The sequence below is a fragment of the Pleurodeles waltl genome, chromosome 2_1 (genome assembly GCF_031143425.1).
Source record: "Pleurodeles waltl isolate 20211129_DDA chromosome 2_1, aPleWal1.hap1.20221129, whole genome shotgun sequence".
In the NCBI taxonomy this organism is placed as follows: Eukaryota; Metazoa; Chordata; class Amphibia; order Caudata; family Salamandridae; genus Pleurodeles; species Pleurodeles waltl.
In genome coordinates, this window is record NC_090438.1 from 47,268,751 (window position 1) to 47,290,383 (window position 21,633).

Here is a 21,633-nt window from a genome sequence, read left to right on the forward strand (position 1 = left end):
GACCAGGAAATCGTAGTCCTAGGATATATTTGTGAACTGTATATCAGCACAAGCAAATATGCAGGTGTAGATATGCTGAGTGTTTATAAGTTCACTTTCCCTTTAACCACTCTTTCCCCAACCCTGGAAGAAGTTTTACTTCTGACACTTATCAGGAGTAAATTTCCAACCTTTCTCGGCATGAGCAATGATTAGGGAAGAGCTAGTGAAAACCCTAAAACATGTAAGTTAATAGGTTTGCACAGACTAAAAAAGGCATTCCAACCTTGGAACTACTGCTTACTGCTACCTCCCGCCCCAATATGTAGATCTGCAGAAAGGTGGCAAAAGAAAGAAATCACTAGTATTCAAGGTTTTCTGTAGCACGGGCCCTCACTGTAGGCGGCTGGCCTGGTCTGTAGTGGGTACTTACACCTTATACCAGCAGGATCCCAGTGAGACAGGCAAAAACATACTGACATACAGGTAAAAATGGGGGGTAACATGCCAAGAAAGATGGTAGTTTCCTACACTCACATTATCAGAGAGGCTACTTTCAGAGCTCTAATTTGAGATTGCTGCCATAATTTGTTGCCAGACTACATGGCACCAAATGGACAAATAGATTTTTTTTTCAGGACAAGTAGATTTATGAAGCAACCTGTCCCATGAACAAGTAGATATTTTATTAAATGCCACACCCCTGCATCACTACCTGTTACATCATTTAAGTCAACGCTTAGCTGCCAAATCATTATGTTATGTGCCTGTGACACCTTCAGCCAGTCCTAGCTTTTTAGAGAAACATTGAAGTTCTAGGACTGCTAATCCCAGAGTTAAAAACTACAAGTCCCAGAACGCAATTTGCTGAAACTGCAAAAGCCAGGAGTGGCTGAAGGTGCCACAGAGGAGACAACACCATTTGGTTTATGTGTCAAAAGTCATGTGATATCACTGCCTTTGATGTCATAACATATAGAACATTTGAGATACGGCACTCAATTCCAGGGCATAAATTCCAGCCCTGCCAAGTACCAAGCACCAGGGGTTAGACTGATACATTTTCAAGTGGTGTCCACATCAGCACACTAAAATGCATTAGTTATGCATCAATAGCGCTCTGAAGGAGCACCCCCTGCGAGGTGCTCAACAACAAGGAGCTGCATGTATTTAAGCAGCAAGCGTGCTCGCAGTGAATGGGCCAATGGATGCTGTCTGATGTTTAAATATATATGAGGGGCCTAATAATAACCACAATTGGAAGACTGACAACAGAAATGTGGTAGTTTGCAGTTGGGGGCCAATTAAGTGTAACGCAATATAGATCCGTAGGTGTCGCCTTGCCTGTTGTTTTCAAGCACAGCAACATCCCACTGTGTCCAATGTCAAGCAGTGATTGGCGGCTGAGGCGTGGGTGGCAGCTGCCTCAACAGATGCGACCTCTGTGCTGCTTTGAAATACTGAGAAGGTTGTGCTGCGGCACACAGGCGGGATATTTTTTAAGTCCTGTCGCCCAGGTACCCCAGCTTTAGCATCTGTCTCTCTAGGCAGAGTCGCTGCCACCCAAGTACACGCTAGAAAACAAGTGCTGGCCTCCACATGTGTTGAGTGGGGTCTGGGGAGGGCCTGTTGTCACAGAAGTCACTTGTGTGGTCCATACGAGCCCTGCACTGAGGGTGGACAACCGGAATCCTTGATATTAAAGCATCTTTCCTCTGCAAAGCTTTGAAATGTTTATTAATGGAGGTGTTTAAATCATGTTGACTGCAGAGGGAGAAAAGCTGTTTATTTATTTACCTGCATTCTTTTTTTTTTCTTTTATGCTCACCTTATAAAAACCCAATTGCTTAATGCAATGAGAGAGAGCGAATGAGAATGAATATATATAACCAATGAGAAACAGAACTGAGTCTTCGTTGGCGCGGTGAGGAATACTCACTAGTGGTGTGGCTCAATGGTTAGAGCGGCAGACCCTGAGGCAGAGATCTGGCTCAAGACCAAGGTTCAAGTCCCGCTTCTGCAGGTCTTGGGCTCAATTCCCCTTGACCAGATAATTCTTGCCTCGGTTCCTAATCTAATTCATGGGTCCCACTCTGCAACTCTGGGCAATAGCTTGCTTAATCTCCACAATGGCCCCAACAGCGCTTGGATGCCTGGCTTCACCCTGGGGGTGCTCAGGAGTGGGCACCTCACAGGGAAAAGCCAGGAGGGGTTCCATAGCGGTATGAGTACAGCGCCTTGAGACCCTAACGGGTGAGTAGTGCGCTATACAAGTGCTAATTTACATTTACATTTTAGTGCATTCATACTGCTTAAAGGTGCCAGCCTGCAATTAAAGCACTGTGACTATGCAACTGTCATAATAAAAGCCTTCCATATCCGCTTTCTCCAATTATGCCACGCCCAGAGAAATCATCTCCCCATAGAGGCCGAAATCACTCAATATCGTCCATTGCATCCTAAACTCCTCATGGAGTGCTTGGGCAAAAGGGCTGTGTCTGCATTCTATCACTCACTGATGATCAGTGCACCAGATGGGTCCGCTTCTCTCCGACAGAAATGGGTAAACTGGATGGGTGAATTAGATAACGATGATTGGAGAGAATTGGCGATCTTATTGCGGTTGAGAATGGTCCAAATTACATGTACATATCCCCTCACTGGCTGCAACGGATGGACCCCATAGCTCAGGCCATGTGCACACGCTGTCATTGCCCAGATGTATATTTCTACTATTTTGCCTGGAGAGCAGTGCTGGGTGGCCCTTTTGGGAAGGGGTGGATCGTGAAATCTCAACAGTACTTGACCACCTAATTCATCTGAGACCACGGGCAGCCTTGCTGGGCCTTCTGGAGGAGCTGGGAGGACCACGAGCTGAAAGGACTTTCATACAAATGGCTTGTCTAGTGGCCAAAAGAGATATTGCCCGTCAATAGAAACTACCTGCACCCACTGCTTAATTTGTAAATAAAAATGTGCCGTGCTCAAAACCCTCCACCTAAATATGCGGCTGCTTCAATTAAATGTGCGAACACGGAATACTGAGGCCGCGCAATCCTGAAGTCATCTCGGTCCTCTTTACTTCATTTACAGCCACTCCCTGCCCCTTCAGCTCACTCCTGCAGCTTTCTACGTTTGTAACGCTTTTTCGTTTTTCTCTTCCTCTGCCTTTCCCAAATGTGTCTTTTGCGAGCAATTAATGCTTGAGGCACAAAATTAAGCGCCGGACCTCAAAAATGTGTGCCGGTGCTCAGCACTGGAAATTACAAGCACAAATTAAGCCCTGGCTGCACCCTTTTCGCTGCCGACTGGGCAGAGAGGAGTTGATTGGTGCGCCCACCTAAAGAAACCAATGTATGAAGCGCGGGACTGTCCCCAAAAATATGATAAAATATTGTTAAAGTGGTGACTCAGCACGGGTTACCCAATTGATATAAAGTTATTTGATTTGCCCATTCAATCTCAAGACTGTATTCCGAAACTCTCATTGTTTTGAAATAATATCTGTTCCATAGTGGATGTTGCTTTCGTTGTTAAACATAATAACAATTGGTTATTAAAAAAAAACATATATATAAGCCTTCCATTTCAAGGGTTTCGCAACAGTTTCAAGATCTTTTTATAGCTTCCTGTTGCTAATAGGGTGTAATTTCTATTTACAGCTTTCTGAGTGCCTTATCACTTGGTTTTATACGTGCAAAAGTGTCACTCATTTGTCAGTTGACAGTCACTGTTAAGTACACCGAAATCATTAAAACGTCATACATAAGCAATCTGGAAACGTGGCAGCTATGAGACTCTGACGACATCCAATGCACTAACTTCCGCCCTCTCCCCTCAACGGTATCTACCTGTTTGCGTGAACTAGATGCAGGGCCACTGCAATTATGCGCTGCAACCGATTTTATAGATTTACTGCATTTGCCACATAATCCATCATCTGACGCATAATCAGCAGATATTAACAAAAAAAATTGCTTTTAGGTCAAACAGTTCCAAAGTTACTAAAACCGCAATGACACGTTGGCTCTTTGCGAAGGTTGCTTATTGCCATATTTGGGTGTTAGACTGTTTCTAATGAGGTGCAACCAATGGCCAGACAGTGACAAGTTTAAAAATGCTAAAGTAATTAATACTATCACAGAATGTGCCGCATTACTTGCCGCATAATTTACCCTCCCCTGCCGCATAAGTCCAGCGGCTCTGACTCTAGGGGGCGGTGCGATACATTGTGGCCGCGAGGACGGGTCATGGGCGTGGCTTCCTAGACAGACCCCGCCATTCAAGGCCCCCCGGTCACCAAACACGGTTCCCCCGGGGGACATTACATTTAGCCTGAGCCCCAGGGGTACCTTACATACCATACGGCGCTCGGACTGAGGCCTCGGGTACTGCGCTGCTACTCCTCCGTCACCAGCGCCCCCGGGAGACTGCTGAGCGATTCCTTCTGCGCGCGCCAGCTACGTCGCACCCTGCGCGCGCCGGTACAGAGCGTGCCAGTGCCCGCGGAACGTCACCGCCATCTCGGAACACTACTATTTTAATAACAATGGTGGGGGGCACGCGCCGAAAAACGCCTTTAAAAATCGCGCGACTTTGTGTTAGCGATATTCCTTGTACGTGACTGCAAATATATGTTGCAGTAAATTTAGACGGTACATCTTTTGGTTTGTTTAATGTTTTTGAATGAGTTTACTTGCAGGCAATACCAATGCCGGTGCATTGCTAATAATTCAAGTTTCCTAAGATTTCGCATACTTGTGTTCGATAACGACGCCTGTGGTGGATTATGGCCGCAGACACACCCTTCTAATATGGCAACAGGTTTCACAGATTAAAAAGACAAAGTCGGGTGGCCTGAATGTGTTCCTACTTTGGAAGAGACCAAGCACTGCGCAGGCGCAGGCGAGTCACCCGGAGCCAGGTAGCGCATGCGCAGTGCTGCGCAGACGAGTCACCCGGAAGCCCCGGAGCGCATGCGCAGTGCGGCAGGGGTGTGTCGGGAGTGCTGTGTACACTGAGGCTGGAGTGAAGTTGGGGTGACGGGGAGCGGCGACCTGAGCGGAGGAACCGGGGTGAGTGGGGCGTCGGCCGGCTGAGGGCCGTGGCACTGACTGTGCCTCCCCCGAGCACGTCGGAGAGATCAGGCCTGGGGTGATGGGGCACCCCTCTGTCCGCAGGCAGCCCGGGTGTGAGGGGCAGAGGACGCGTCACCCCAGGGCTGCGGCTCCCTTCCGAGGAGAGGCGTCCACGAGTCCCACCACCCTCCGGGTACTCTGCTGTCCTGCTGCAGAGGCAGCATCACCTGAGCCGGGGTACCCGGGCGGCATCCCTGGCCCAAGTGGGGCGTCCCCGGCAGAGCCCCTGGATAGAGGGGGGCAGAGGGCATTAGAAACAAGGTGACCCAGACTGTACTCACCAAGTGTGGCATCGCTGGTGGAAACCCTGCATAGACGAGGGTCATAGGCACAGGCACAAGAGGGTTCCTGACTGTGCTCCCCAAGTGATGCATCACAGGCAGAAGCCCTGGATAGGGGGGGGGGGGGGGGCAGAGGGCATTAGAAACAAGGTGACCCAGACTGTACTCACCAAGTGTGGCATCACTGGTGGAAACCCTGCATAGACGAGGGTCATAGGCACAGGCACAAGAGGGTTCCTGACTGTGCTCCCCAAGTGATGCATCACAGGCAGAAGCCCTGGATAGGGGGGGGGGGCAGAGGGCATTAGAAACAAGGTGGCCCAGACTGTACTCACCAAGTGTGGCATCGCTGGTGGAAACCCTGCATAGACGAGGGGCAGAGGGCATAGGCACAAGAGGGTTCCTGACTGTGCTCCCCAAGTGATGCATCACAGGCAGAGGGCATTAGAAACAAGGTGACCCAGACTGTACTCACCAAGTGTGGCATCGCTGGTGGAAACCCTGCATAGACGAGGGTCATAGGCACAGGCACAAGAGGGTTCCTGACTGTGCTCCCCAAGTGATGCACCACAGGCAGAAGCCCTGGATAGGGGGGGGGGGGGCAGAGGGCATTAGAAACAAGGTGGCCCAGACTGTACTCACCAAGTGTGGCATCACTGGTGGAAACCCTGCATAGACGAGGGGCAGAGGGCATAGGCACAAGAGGGTTCCTGACTGTGCTCCCCAAGTGATGCATCACAGGCAGAAGCCCTGGATAGGGGGGGGGGGGGGGCAGAGGGCATTAGAAACAAGGTGGCCCAGACTGTACTCACCAAGTGTGGCATCGCTGGTGGAAACCCTGCATAGACGAGGGTCATAGGCACAGGCACAAGAGGGTTCCTGACTGTGCTCCCCAAGTGATGCATCACAGGCAGAAGCCCTGGATAGGGGGGGGGGCAGAGGGCATTAGAAACAAGGTGGCCCAGACTGTACTCACCAAGTGAGGCATCACTGGTGGAAACCCTGCATAGACGAGGGGCAGAGGGCATAGGCACAAGAGGGTTCCTGACTGTGCTCCCCAAATGAGGCACCGCTTGCAGAAGCCCTGGATAGACAAGGGGCAGAGGGCATTAGCACCAGGGGATACCCGACTGTGCTCCCCAAGTGATGCATCACAGGCAGAAGCCCTGGATAGAGGAGTGTCAGAGGGCATAGGCACAAGAGGGTTCCTGACTGTACTCCCCAAGTGTGGCATCGCTGCCAGAAACCATGGGTAGACGAGGGGCAGAGGGCATTAGCATTGCAGGGTTCCCGGCTGTACTTCTCAAGTGAGGCAGCATTGGATAGATCAGGGGCACAGGGCATTACACACACGGTGTTCCCCACTGTGCTCCCCAAGTGAGGCATCACTGCCAGAAGCCCTGGATAGAGGGGCTGGGCGCATTAGCACCAGGGGATACCCGACTGTGCTCCCCAAGTGATGCATCACAGGCAGAAGCCATGGATAGATGAGTGTCAAAGGGGATTAGCATTAGAGAGTTCCCCCACTGGCTGACGGGCACAATGCAGCATTCTAGTCAGTATACTCTTATCTGACCGAATTGGCATCTGTGCGACCATCAGCTTAGATCAGCTGGTCTTCCGAAAAATTTACGGAGTTCACAGTGTCCATCGGACACTCGACTGCAAGGGCTTTCCCCCATGATCCCTTTGTTTGGGGCTGTTTGTGTTTTAGAATTCATAATGGTTTGTCCACAAAAGTTATCTGTTTCCGCCCGCCCCCAAATCTTGGGGATTGTAAAGGTAACTACAGAGTTTGTTGATTTCTATAGAGGGAACAAAGATAATCATTAAAGATAGCGTTTTTTGTTCAAAAAATTGGAAAAATGTGCTGTTAAAAAAAAAAGTACAACTTGTATTGACAAAAGATTTACTGTAATAAGATGACTGTCTTCCCAGCTTTCAGGAGCACACAAAGTTGTAAAAGAAAAACATTTTTTTACCACAGTTTTTGCATTTTTGTAACAAGTAATCTATAAACATGTTTAGGGGAGAGAGCGCACTTTAGCACTGGACAGCAGTGGTAAAGTGCACAGAGCCCTAAAACCAGCAAAAACAGTGTTAGAAAAATGGAGGGAGGCAGACAAAAAAGTTGGGTGATGACCACCCTAAGGCTGTCAGGTCTAACAGAAACCATGCTTTTTAGGTTGAGCATAGCAGCGCACAAGCGCTGCTTTTCCGACATGTTGATATGTATCTGGGCTTTTAACCACACCCACTGCACGCCCATCACTATTACTCGTTCACGGACTTGCCCTTTAAAATCCTTTATTTTCGTTGGTAAATGCTTTACGTTTGCCCTTCTTTGGGGTTTAGTTACCGCCTTGGACATCGCCCCTATTACATGGCTGATTGCACTTTTGCTGATAGGTTTGACTGCGAGTGAACTTCTTTTTCCTTTTGTGTGCTGCTTTCCGCTGATGCCATGGCAATTTGAGTCGGTTTGCTTATGTGAAACTGTATTACTTTTCATTTTCAATTTATGTGGCAAGAAAAGTCTTGTTAGGAGTTTACAACGCCAGTAGCTCTAACTCAAACAAATGTGAGACCTATTGCATTTCCAAATGCTTGCTAATATTAAGTCACTGCCAAGTACACCCTGTCATCCACAAGATAGGGTGCCTGATATTTAAAAGTCAAACATATGAAATGAAAGTTACCATGTTCCTCCAGTGACTGGTCCCAAAGGGCATTTTCACTGGCAGAGCTGTAGCTGGATGCGCTCATGTTAATTTAGTGACTTTGCAGTTTATCCTGACAAAATAGTGCTGTATTCCTTGAGGTGGACTACCACCCTTTTCAAATAATCCACTTTCATACTGGTATGAAGGATACATATGTGTGTGTGTTTTTTTTTTTTTTTAGATGTGCACAAGATACTGAGTTTAGGAATAGTGGGTATTTGTAATCCACAGAATTTGAGGTTGCCCATTGTGTCAGGTCATTCAGAGGGCAGTTTGCAAAAAGCAATCGTTCTTGCACCCTGGCTTACGTTTGGAAGCCAATAATAGTAAGAAATTGACTTCATAATAAACATTATACTACTCTGTCGTCCCACACTTCTCCCAACAACTATACTGACCCACTTTTGTGTCTTGGTCAGGAGCCCATGAACAATAGGCACCAACCACAACATGGACATATCAGCCTTTCCTATCAAACAAAGGACCGGTTTTGGCAATGGGGGTAGCTGTGTTATTCGGATCCAGCCTTGGCCTCCACCCAGGCAAACCTATCAAGCCCAGACATTTCTGAAAAGCTGGATAATCAGGGTACTTCAGGGTGGTTTGGCTTGGATGGACCCCAGGGCTTGAAAAATCATAAAAATGTTACTAGACCTGCAGGGCGAATAACTTAAATAATCTACTCGACCTAACTGTAATGTACTTGACACGTAAACGGTTCTCAAATTGTGTGATCCTAGGCAAATAGTTTAGAGTCGCCTTTTTCTTAATTCTCACATATGATTGCACCTTCAAATATGTGAGCTCATCATTTCTGCAGTACAAAAAACCTCTTTTGTTTGATTAAGTAGACTAAAGTTTGCTGCATGCTTAGCAAGAATGTAGCCCACATACCCATGAGTTCTAGCCCACATAACCGAGGACTTCTTTTTAGTTTACTAACAACATTGCCATCAGGGCAGGAGTGTTTTTCAGTTTGTTTAAACACTCACTTTTAATAAATATATTACTAAACCATGATGTGGTAACATATTGTCATATACACACAGTAACTTTGCAAGAAATGTCCAAAAACCTCTCCACTAACTTGCAGCATTATTGATAAAACTATATAGTGTATTAACAATCTGTGAAAATTGGGTTTCAGAAAACCTATCCTTTGCACATCAACATGTAAAGTATTCTGATTTGTTTTCATCCTATTAAAATATTTTTTCATCACACAGAAATATTAAAAAGGGCTTTCACAACCTCTGAAATATATTTTGAAATGTTTGCACAGTTGACTTAGTCATTTAAATGTTATGTGTTAGGAAAAACCTGACACCCTACATCCTTTTGTTTCACATTCTAAGCAGCGGGTCACATAGTTCATCTTACAAAGTCCTTGAACTCTGAAGTCAGAAGGAAAATTTATTGTAAAAAATACGGACTTTTGATCTCTGTCTGAGAACATAGAGCAAATGTGACATAAGAACAAGATTTAAAGGAATCTTTTATTGACCCTCCACTTTTCAACTGAACAGAACAGACCTGATCAAATAAGACTCGCCAATGTGAGTGCTCAAGTGGATTTTTCGAGCCCTGAACCCCTACTTTTCCTTAGTTGCAATGCCTTTTTTCCACACACTTTGGCAAACAACATCCTCTCTCCTTACATTTCTGTTAGAGAAAGCACTGGAGTGTGCTGGGACCTGTGGAAACCTGGCAAAACTACATAGATACACCTGAAAAAAACAACTATGCTTGGTTATTGAACATAAAGAAATAAACGTGGATAAGGTTGGCAATTTGTACAGATGTTCTCTTTGCCAGTCTGTCTGTCTGTCTGAACATGGTGTCTACACAACACCTGATACAACCACCACCATTCTTGCAGAATCCAAGTAAACTGCCCATTAAGTGAAAAGTATGGTTGAGGATATTTGAAAGCTTTTTGTCACAACCAATGCTGTAAAACCTGGGAAGTCAAGATAAACAGCTTAACTATTTAACCATTTAAATATTCAGCCCGTCAGTACGTTTTTGATAGCCTGCCAAAAGGTGATGCCCCTTAGGGCCAGTTTGTACTCTGGATGAATATCCAGAAGCAGTTGGTCGATTTAAAAAAAAAAAAAAAAAAAAAATCTGTATTCTGAAGAACCAGGCATTACACTAGAAAATCAGGAGCACCTCAAGCGTAAGCAAGGATGTGAGGTTATGTCGAAAATAGTGTTATATTGTGTATCCTGCTTAGCTGCCCCCATACTTGAGTGTTCTATAATTTCCAGTGGATTCTGACACACGAGGAGGTGGCAGCAACTGGAGTCTCGTTCGTGCATAGGGCTGCACTAAAGAGATACTTTTGAAGCATGTATCTATTGTTTTATTCAAAGAATTGGAGACAAGCAATTCTACTTCGGCAGCCTTGATACAAAATCTAAATTAAATTTTACTCATGAACTTTCTGTGACTTGAACAGCATTTCAGGTACTGTGATACAATTAGATAGCTTGCATTATTTTGCAACAATTTTGGTGGATGTAAAAGTAACAAGGATATAATTCCTGACAGTTGTACCACACCTTAAGATAGTCTGTTTTTCTCATCTTTGGATAAGCAGTTGCTATCCAGTGGTTGCAGTGCACTCCAATGTTGCAGTGCTCGCTCTTCAGACATTTGCACTCCTATTCAGTGATCATGCCTGAACGATTATGTCATCACATGAGGTTGCGAAACTTCACCTTACATGCCTCAATTTTGGATTGACATTTGGATTGTAATGTGAACGTATTTACATCTTTTTTGGAGGTTATGATACACATGTACCTGGAACATTGTGTGCACAATACCACCTGTTGTGGAATGTGTGGAATACAGATATTGGTCCTTGACTATTGATAATCAAGCTAGTAACAGGTAAATGTATTCTAACATTAACTATTTATTTGTGGTATACCTACGTAGGAAAAGGTATCAAAGTCATTTCCAACTATGTGTGCATTTTAACCTCGCGCCTCTACAGCTAGTTCAACCTTCAGATGCTCTGCCCCAGATAAAATTGAAATAATGGGAGGAATATTTCATTTATTACATTTCCACGTTTGAAGATGAGGATTTGACTTCTAAGAGTAAAATACTTGCTGCTACATTGTATTGGATCGGCTGGATTGAAAGTGCAAAAGCGCTTTGAAAAAAAGCTTGTGAACCCGGTCAAGATGTTCTTGCATGCATTGAAAGATCTAGACACTTATTTTTCTCAGACTGTATGTGTGTAGTTATTAGCTGGTGTAAGTTCTATCACAGAGCATTAATAGCCATGTAGTTGCACCTAAAAATATAGCATGAACCTGTTGTTTTGGTATATCACATGATGAACTCCTAAGAGATTAAGGGCCATATGTACCAAAGCATTTTCCCATTGACACAGAATGGATAAAACCTTTTGATACATCTGGCCCTAAATAATTATGCACACAAATAACCCTAACATACAAGATAGGTTATGGGTAAATGGGGAGTTGTCAGATTTAAAGTAAGTAATTGCAGTTGTTAAGAAAGCAGATCTGACTGGTAGGTCTGCTAATGTAGTGATGGAAGGAGAGGACCATAAGGATGTTGTGGGCATATTATTGAGTCAAAGAGAAGACAAGTTTAAGAAACAAATGACACATTTCTTTAAACCTAAAGGGATCAACAGTATGGGCAATCTTAAAGGGAATAAAGGAACATGCTATTGATATGGTAGTTTTGACCAAATGGGGAGTAACAGGATGTCCTGCTTTTAGTAAAAAAATGCTCAGGATGTGGTGTTAATTTTTTTTTTTCCAGAGTCTGTCGTAAAAGGTGGGACAGTAGTGTTAAGTTTGTGATAGAGGAGGAGTCTGATTCCCATGATCATTTAGGAAACAAAACAAGACATAATGTGGATGAAGATGATGGGGAGTGTGGGATAGGAAGTGAATCCAACAAATGCTCCCACTAAGAAGAAGCCACCATTTGAAATGACATTAGGAGGCATAAAAATGAATATAGTAGCTGATTTAGGAATACACTATACCATTGTGAATGAAGAAGTATGGAAGGCTCGTTTTATAGAAAAATAAGGGGAAATGCTAGAACTAACTGGTGTGAATCCTGAGCACTACACAAGTGAGCAAATGTAAATGGTAGGGTTCAGAGGGTTAATGTTTGTATTCAGAAACAGAAGGACGGAGTGTAAATTCTATTTTGCAAAAAGAGGACTATCAACTTTAAGGTGGCGAGACAAAGATGAGCTAGGGATGATTCGTAAATCCAGTAGTTCTGAACCGGTTATGTTAACGAAGAAAGATGATTTTTCTTTAACAAAAATTGGCAAGTTAGAGGGATTCAAACATCAAATAATTGTGAAACAGGATGCCTTGTTTTCACAAAGTAAGGGATATTCCATTAGAGATGAAGTGGAGCAAGAATTGAGGAAGCTACAAGATGTGAAGTGATTGAGTAGGTCGTGCCTTCAGATTGGGATTCACCCCCAGTCGTAGTGAGACGATTGAATGGTAATGGTAAGTAGGGTTGTGTGTTGATTTATGAGACCTAAGCAAGAATGTACTGATAGATCGATTTCCTTTACCTAAGATTAGTGACCTCTTGACTTTAACTAGAGATATGAAGTGGTTTTCACAAAATATCTAACTGCTGCGTATCATCAGGTACCTCTTCATCCAGAGGGTAGAAAGGTAACTACATTCATAACACATGTGGGGTGTTTCCAATTTTCGAGAGTGCCTTCTGGATTAGCATTATCTGCTGTTTTGTTCCAAAGATTAATGTCCTTGGAGTGTTTCTGTCAGTTTGTGTGTGGTCATAAACAACTTACAAGAGTATTTACCACTTAAGGACTTGTAGGAGCCTCTCCCTGCATTGCATGTATTTGAGTGAAATTGTTTCATTATAAGGTGCAGTATGTTTCAGGAGTGAAAAATAAAGTGGCAGATTCCTTTAGTCCGTTGCCATTGCAAGTGTAAGAAATTCATATGATAGAATTACTGGCAAAAGGAGAGTTGATGGTGAAATCGGAAATGCTATCACGAATGAACAGAGACGGAGATTGGGTAGGAGAATTGTAAAACAGAGGAAATTTGAATATTTTATATGAACATTTCTTCATTATATTACAAATGTTACCTATAGATATTGATGGGTTTTGTGTTAGCAAGGAACTCGGAGTTGTATCATTTTATTATTATAGTTATATGTACCTATTCTAATAGTAGATACATAATCTTAAATATATCAGTGTATTTTTATTGTCATTTATTTGTATATTGTTAAAGGGAAATATATTTTGTGTACTGCTTAGCTGGTGCCGTACTTGACTGTTCTGGAATACGCTGGAGATTCCAGCACGCGAGGTGGTGGCAGCAAATGGAGTTGCGTCCATGTATAGATCTTCAATAAAGAGATACTTTTGAAGCCTATATCTCTTCTTTTATTCTTTTAAAGAGCACATTGCAGGCTTGCGAGTTCTCGACTTGTGATTTTGAGAGTAATATACATGTTTACATAAGGGATCGATGTATCTTCAGTTGCTTCTATGAAAAGATACAGGAGAGACTTCTAGTTCATAGGAACACTGCACTTTTTGAGATGATTGGCTTAGACAAAAAAAAGATCTTTTGGCGTTCACTCGATATGAAACAAAGGCTTTGTTTAATAGCTTCAGAAAAAGGTACTTCTTCCATCAGCTATATCCAAGCATCAGCACCGGAACAGTATCTGAATTACAGGGGTAGACCTGGCAAGGGCATGAATAAGAAAAACTGTTGTAGATGTTACAGTATGAATGTAAACACATCTTGGAAATATCATTAATTGTGCTGCACAGGGCAGACGTTGTAACACAGGCAAGAAAATTAGCCTTTTCCGGGCACTATGCAAAACCGTAGGCAATAACAGCAAAGTTTGAAGGATAGATATAGTGTAACAAGAGTGCATAGATAGAATTAGGAATGTTGTACTGACTAAATTCTATTGTCAGGCAAAAGGACCAATCTGTTTGGCACGTGTGGGGAAAGTGTTGAAATGTATCTGACAGAAAAAGTGTGGAGTTATATGTCAACTCCACATAGCATGACTGGTATTTCTCTTTTTAGACTGAGAGGTGAGGATCCTAAAACCCGTCAATCCTGAATGGTGAAGAGATTTGTTTGATGCAATTAGGGCTGGTCCAAATTCACGTCACCTATAAAAGTAATCAAGGTGTGCAAAGCCTCTGTATTGCCCCAAGTTAAAGGGTGATAGTTTAGGAATTTGGTATGTTTTACCAATGAGCACACTCAATTTATAGGGTACTCTAGGCAATTGCTAGGGAATGTTCTGTTTGATTGTTCTTTGTGGTCTGGGGACTGTACTGAAATGAGTGTGTGCGGACTGTGCTTCTGGGTGTGCTAGATGAAATTCTCTGGAAAGTGTCTTCATGAGAAATTATATTTTCTCTGTCAGAAGGAAGTAATTCTCAAACAACAGTCTCTGTGAACTCTCTTGCATTGCTGAGCGAGTGGCACAGCTATTGTCTATCTTAACCGTGTTGATACTCCACAGCAAACCAGGATAAAGAGGAGCAGAGTGCTCAAAGTTCCCTGACTGAAATATATTGTTTCTATTTATTCATGCATTTGTTATGTTGTTTGCAACTTTGTTGTAGTTCTCTTCTGTTGTCTATCCATGCAGGCTTTGCATTATTTTTCGTTAAAGAGAGGATTATGTGGACTACAATGTTTTCCCTCTTTTACTGTTTTTGCTTACCTATTAGCGTTCTAATTCAGTGTTCTGGGAGTAAGACCTAGTTTGCTCTGGTCCTGGCTGCAATGTTCCCGTCTTGACAGCTGTGATCATGCTTGCAAGCCTGTCTGTCTTGCAAGTAAATTTCCTTGTCTACATCCAGAGACTCCAGCCTTTCCTTTGCCCCACAGAGTGCCATAATCTGCAGCTGTGATATAAATGATGGTGGACATCATCTAGTAATTTACCTGTGTTGAATGTTGGTTGGAGCTGGTGGGTGCTGCTGTAATCAGACTGTATCTCGCTGTGTTGAATGTTGGTTTGCAGCTGGTAAATGCTGCTGTAATGAGATTGGACCTCGCTGTGTTGAATGGTGGTTTGGGTCTGGTGGATGCTGCTATGATGAGACTGGACCTCGCTGTGTTGGTTTGTAGCGGGTGGATGCTGCTTTGATGAGACTGAACCGCAGTGTGTTGGTTTGGAACTGGTGAATGCTGCTGTGACAAGATTGGACCTTGCTGTGTTGAATGGTGGTGTGGGGCTGGTGGATGCTGCTATGATGAGACTGGACCTTGCTGTGTTGAATGTTGGTTTGGAGCTGGTGGGTGCTGCTCTGATGAGACTGGACCTTTCTGTGTTGAATGTTGGTTTGGAGCTGGTGGATGCTGCTATTATGAGACAGGATCTCGCAGTGTGGAAATCTGGTTTGAACCTGGTAGACGATGCTGTGATGAGACTGTACCTTGCTGTATTAAATGTGTGTTTGCAGCTGGTGGATGCTGCTGTAATGAGACTGCATCTCGCTGTATTGAATGCTGGTTTGGAGATGGCGGGTGCTGCTGTAATGGGACTGAACCTCAGTGTATTGAATGTTGGTTTGGAACTGGATGATGCTGCTGTAATAACATTGGACCTACCTAGCTTGGTGCTGGTAAGTGCAGCAATGATGAGATTGGAGCTTGCTGTGTTGATTTTGAGCTGGTGGATGCTGCTATGATGAGACTGGACCTTGCTGTGTTGAATGTTGGTTTGGATCTGGTAGATGCTGCAGTAATGAGATTGGACCTTACTGTATTAAATGTGTTTGCAGCTGGTGGATGCTGCTGTAATGAGACTGAACCTCGCTGTGTTGAATATTGGTTTAGAGCTGGTGGATGCTGAGGTAATGAAACTGGATCTCGCTGTATTGAAAGTTGTTTTGGGACTGGATGATGATGCTACTGTAATAACATTGGGCCTACCTTGCTTGGAACTGGTAGGTGCAGCTATGATGAGATTGGACCTCGCTGTGTTGATTTGGAGCTGGTGGGTGCTAGTTGACAAGACTGAACCTCACTGTGTTGGTTTGAGCTGGTGGATGCTGCTGTGAGGAGATTGGACGGCACTGTGTTGGCTTGGAGCTGGTGGATGCTGCTTTGATGAGATTGGACCTCACTGTGTTGGCTTGGAGCTGGTGGATGCTGCTGTGGTGATATTGGACCTTGCTGTGTTGAATGTTGGTTTGGAGCTGGTGGATGCTGCTATGATGAGACTGGACCTTGCTTTGTTGGTTTGGAGCTGGTGGATGCTGCTTTGATGAGATTGGACCTCATTATGTTGACTTGGAGCTGGTGGATGTTGCTGTGATGAGACTGGACCTTTCTGTGTTGAATGTTTGTTTGGAATTGGTGGATCTACTGTAATGACAGTGGACCTCAATGTGTTGAATGTTGGTTTGGAGTGGAGCTGGTGGATGCTTCTATGATGAGACTGGATCTAGCTGTGTTGAATTCTGGTTTGGACCTGGTAGATGCTGCGGTAATGAGACTGTACCTCTCTGTGTTGAATGTTGGTTTGGACCTGGTAGATGCTGCGGTAATGAGATTGGACCTTGCTGTGTTAAATGTGTGTTTGCAGCTTGTGGATGCTGCTGTAATGAGACTGAACCTCAATTTATTGAATGTTGGTTTGGAAGTGGTGGGTGCTGCTGTAATGAGACTTGACCTCAATTTATTGAATGTTGGTTTGGAAGTGGTGGATGCTGCTATAATGACGTTGGACCTCGCTGTGTTGAATGTTGGTTTGGAGCTGGCAGGTGGAGTGGTAATGAAATCTGTCCTAGCTTTTTTGAATGTTGGTTTGGAGCTGGTGGGTGCTGCTTTAATGAGACTGGACCTCGAAGTATTTAATGTTAGTTTGGAGCTGGTAGATTCTGTAATTAGCTTGAACCTCGCTGTGTTGAATGTTCGTTTGGAGCTGATGGATGCAGCTATGATGAGACTGAACCTCACTGTGTTGGTTTGGAGCTGGTGGATGCAGCTATGATGAGACTGAACCTCACTGTGTTGGATTGGAGCTGATGGATGCAGCTATGATGAGACTGAACCTCACTGTGTTGGTTTGGGCTGGTGGGTGCTGCTGTAATGAGATGAGACCTTGCTGTGTTGAATGTTTATTTGCAGCTGGTGGGTGCTGCTTTAATGAGACTGGACCTCGAAGTATTTAATGTTAGTTTGGAGCTGGTAGATTCTGTAATTAGCTTGAACCTCGCTGTGTTGAATGTTCGTTTGGAGCTGATGGATGCAGCTATGATGAGACTGAACCTCACTGTGTTGGTTTGGAGCTGGTGGATGCAGCTATGATGAGACTGAACCTCACTGTGTTGGATTGGAGCTGATGGATGCAGCTATGATGAGACTGAACCTCACTGTGTTGGTTTGGGCTGGTGGGTGCTGCTGTAATGAGATGAGACCTTGCTGTGTTGAATGTTTATTTGCAGCTGGTGGATGCTGCTGTAATGAGACTGGACCTCGCTGTGTAAATGTTGGTTTTGAGCAGGTGGTTGCTGCTGTAATGATACTGGACGTTGCTGTGTTGGATGTTGGTTTGGAGCTGGGTGGTTAGATTGTGTGCCAGTCAGAGGAAGGTAGCAGAAGAGGAGCTCAAAATAGATGAACAATGTTTGGGGGTGGGGAGACCGGTATCACTACACCTCTCTTCCGGATGGTTCTACCAGGAACCAGTCAACCTCCTCGACTGTGTAGTCCCAGAGAACCAGATCATGACTTGTGATTGACAGACGAGGAGAGCTAGTTTTAAGTAGTAAAGATGGCATTGAATATTGTTGGCTGTAATGCGGTCAGCTGTTTGCAGGTTCATGTTCAGGATGTTTCCTGTGAGTGATAGTGCTTGCTTCATTGATGCTGCATTGCGATACGCATGAGAGATGGATTTCATGCTACTTGAAAAGGCAGGGAGGGCGCACCTGTTAAATGTGCTGTGTGAATTGTGAAGTAAAGGGCTTTTGGACTCTTGCTAGGCTACTAACAGACTCAAACAGGTGACCCCTGTGTCCATGCTTAGCGAGTGATGCCTTGTTGAGGGCTATCCTCTGAGGTTGGTTGAAGCAAAGCTTACCTGATATGGTGGCTGGGCTCCAGGTAGCTGATCACATCTACTTGGCAAGGGTGTATGGTTCTGCACTTTTCTTTCCCTAAGTCTGAACTTAAGTTACAGGTCTTGCATATTCCATACCCGCTTTGGCAGATGACTTTTGCTACATGTTGCACACTACACCAGCTCTCAGCTGGTTGACCCTCTTTTCTGGTTTTGGTTCCTCCACTCTGCAGTCACATACTGGCCCTTCTGTATGGTGAAACCCTTCAAATCCTTCACAAAGAAGCCAACAACCTTTGTCTCTAGTGACACAGACTGCCAGGAAACCTTGTGGTATTTGTGCACTCTACAACAAACTATTGTTTTAAATTTGGCAGGATAGGCAAGACTACAGATGTCTTGGGTCTGAGACAGTAGAATGGTTCTTGTTGCTACAGGCTAGCTGGTAAAGCACAGAGGACCTAGCTCATGTTTGGATCCTGCTAAGGCTGAGCTAGATACAGTAATGCTGAACTCTTGTCTACAGTACATTTGTATGTTCAGCCAGTGATATGACATGAGAAGATGTCATTTTATGAAGCACTTTAAAATGCAGGTGTAGTGGTAATCCTCTCACCCAAGTGCTCAAAAGTGATTACGGGAAATTGTCAGATTTACAACCTTGTTCTGTGGTTCGTTAACTAATCTTTTTCAGGGCTTTGGATGGGTGAAGAAAGCGGGGGTCCATTTCTTAGAGTTTGGGGGGGTCAGAAGTTTTGTGGCACCCACAACAAGTACACAGGCATCCCCTAACACATCCTCATTGTGGACATATCATCGCCCATATGTTATGGTCGTAGTAGATATTTGTTGCATTTTTTTTTGGGGGGGGTGGGGTGGAGGGGCTGCTGCTACTCCCTTTCATCCTAGGGGCCACATAGTTGTATATGTGGAAAGTGTGTTATATATTTAATTTGCGTAGGTTGGGATTGGTATGTCTTTGATTGGCGTAATGATTTTGTACAGTAAATCCTGTTTTTTATTAATATATATTTGGCTGGAGCTGGGCTGGAGTTCAGAGTAGGAGATTACAGTGGAGTTGGGAATACTTGTGTGCATACTGTTTCTGTATTAAGGGGAACCTGCATCTATAGTATTCTGAGAGTTTAACTTCCTAAACAGAGAAGTCAAGCTAGCTTTCTGGTATCGTAGTTGTGACCTGGGCTCCTAGAGAGTCGGTCTCTGGGCAGTGGGGTTAAAACATCAGTTTAATTACCAAATGCGATATTTGTAATTGTGTCCTGCAAAGAGCCAGCAAGTCAGAAACAGAGCTTATGGGCACAGCTCCTGTTTGGGTGGCAGAAGAAATGTGTCTATTACTTGTCCTTTGCACAGCCCACAGTTTGTTGGGGGACCCCTTGTGTGGTTTGTGGCGAGTTTTCTAGTAACCAGGCCCTATTGCTGATGCAATGCTGGGCAAAGCTCAAGGAGTCAAGGCTGCTGTACATGCTTTCAAAAACATCACTTGGTGATGCAAGAAAATCAACCTCCCCCCCCCCCCCCTCCCTAAGATTTGAAGGGTAAGTTCAGCTTCCCTTTGTTGAACTTGCTGTAGTTCTCCAGTGGTCTCTGGTGAGGGTCTCTGGAGGGCTTCAAGATGCTGTGTGCAGCTCCTCTGGAGTCCTTGAGCTTGCTGGGAGCCTCCTCTATGGCAGCATTATCCCCCACAAGAGAAGGAGGAGAGGTGGTGTAGTTTCTGTAGTCCCTTGAATGTGTGTGTGAGGAGTTTGAAATAAGCGTGTTTGTGTATCTGGAGCCAGTGATGCTCCCAGAGGTGTAGGATGATGTGAATTCTGTATTGGAGGTTGAGGATGAGTCTGACTGCTGAGTTCTTGATGATTTATAGTCTTCTAGTGAGTTGCTTAGTGGTCCCCATGTAGACGTGTTCCCATAGTCCAACTTGCCGCTGACTAGACTGTGAGTGGCAATTTTACCAGTGCTGCCTGGGAGCCATTTGAAGATCAGCATCTTCTGGAAGCAGGATGCAGTGATGATGTTGACTTGTGCTGTATTGTCCCATAGTGTGGTGTCTTTGCTGAAGATCATTAAGTCAGTCTTATCTAAGTTGAGCTGGAGGCATTTGTCTTTCATCCAGTTAGCGTTTTCGTCATTCAGGCAGTGAATTTGGTTTTTGTGTTGGCAGTTTTGTCCAAGAGGGAGTGTATGAGTTGCGTGTCGTCAGCATAGGAGAGGGTGTTGATGTCGTATGCTCGGATAACATTGGCCAGATAGACCATGTATGTGTTGAAGAGGGTGGTTCTGAGCGATTAACTGTGAGGCACTACGCAGGTGAGTTTCCAGGCATCCAAGGAGTAAGGTACCAGGCTCACTGCTTATGTTCTATTTGTTAATAGCCAGGAGAGGGAGAGGATATGGCGCAATGGTCAAAGCGAGTGTGAGTGAATGTTGCCATATGTCAAGGTGATTTTGTTACAGAAGAATCCCAGGAGCTTGTTTTAGTGGTCCTGTGAGAGGGGTGATGTTGCTGGAGGGAGTAGGGGGTGCTGTGGAATCTTTGATGGCAAAGATTTCCTTGCTGCTTTTATTGCCAGCGTCAATGTGATCTGCAAGAGCTGTATGTGCTGGCGGTAATGCCTTCCTGCTGATTTGAAGTTGTCTTTGTCTGTGGTGTCTTGACATGTTCTCGGTGTGCTGGAGTAGTGGGTGAAGGCTGTGGGAGAGCGCATGAGCACTTGCGGGAGGAGAATGCTCCTTCTGTGTTGTGGGACAGCAGTGCAGTGAGCGGCAGCCGGCATTGGGAGCACTAATGAGTGTGGTAGGTAGGGGGAGAATCAGGATTCGTGGCTCTGACAGCACACAGGCTTAGCTTTTGCCATTTGTGCTGTAGCTGCCATTAAGTAGGTCCTGGGAGGTGGGAATTGCAAAGGTTGCCGCTAGTGAGAAACCAGTGATGTTACTTCCTGCACAGATGGGTGATGGGAAATAACATCCTTTTGCTTGGATTCTTCTTGGGTCTTGTTAAATGCATGTAGCATCCCAAAGCCTTCTCACGTGAGGGAGGTTTGCATGTGTTCCTGCATATAATGTGCCTGCTGCCCTCCTGTTAATGTTTTGTCTGTGTGAGGGAAGCTTGCACAGCTACTATCAGCACTGTGACTGTGGTTTGTGTGGGGGAAGCTGGTAGTATTGCTGCCTCAATACTTGTCCTACGTATGGTCTCAATGTTTCCACTTCTGCTGCCTGTATTGTGGCTGTTCTGTATGTGGGCAAAACTTGTACTACTGCTGTTTGTACTTTCTGTGTGCATGTGTGAATCATGCACTGCTGCTGCTTTTCGTGTGCTTGTGTGAGAAGGGCTTAACGCTTGTGCTTTACCTGTTATGTACATCAACG

At 44.8% G+C, this 21,633-nt stretch overlaps 2 protein-coding genes across 3 annotated transcripts in view; one reads left to right on the plus strand and one right to left on the minus strand.

The window, feature by feature from the left end:
• Positions 1–4,478, minus strand: part of LOC138261080 (uncharacterized) — a 64,836-nt gene extending 60,358 nt beyond the window's left edge. The window contains exon 1 of the mRNA XM_069209710.1: positions 4,341–4,478. The gene's annotated coding sequence lies outside the window, so the exon portion shown is untranslated. The remainder of the gene's footprint in view (positions 1–4,340) is intronic.
• Positions 4,479–4,942: 464 nt separating this feature from the next.
• Positions 4,943–21,633, plus strand: part of PDZD11 (PDZ domain containing 11) — a 93,299-nt gene continuing 76,608 nt past the window's right edge. For both annotated transcript variants that reach the window (XM_069209722.1, XM_069209730.1), the window contains exon 1: positions 4,943–5,054. The gene's annotated coding sequence lies outside the window, so the exon portion shown is untranslated. The remainder of the gene's footprint in view (positions 5,055–21,633) is intronic.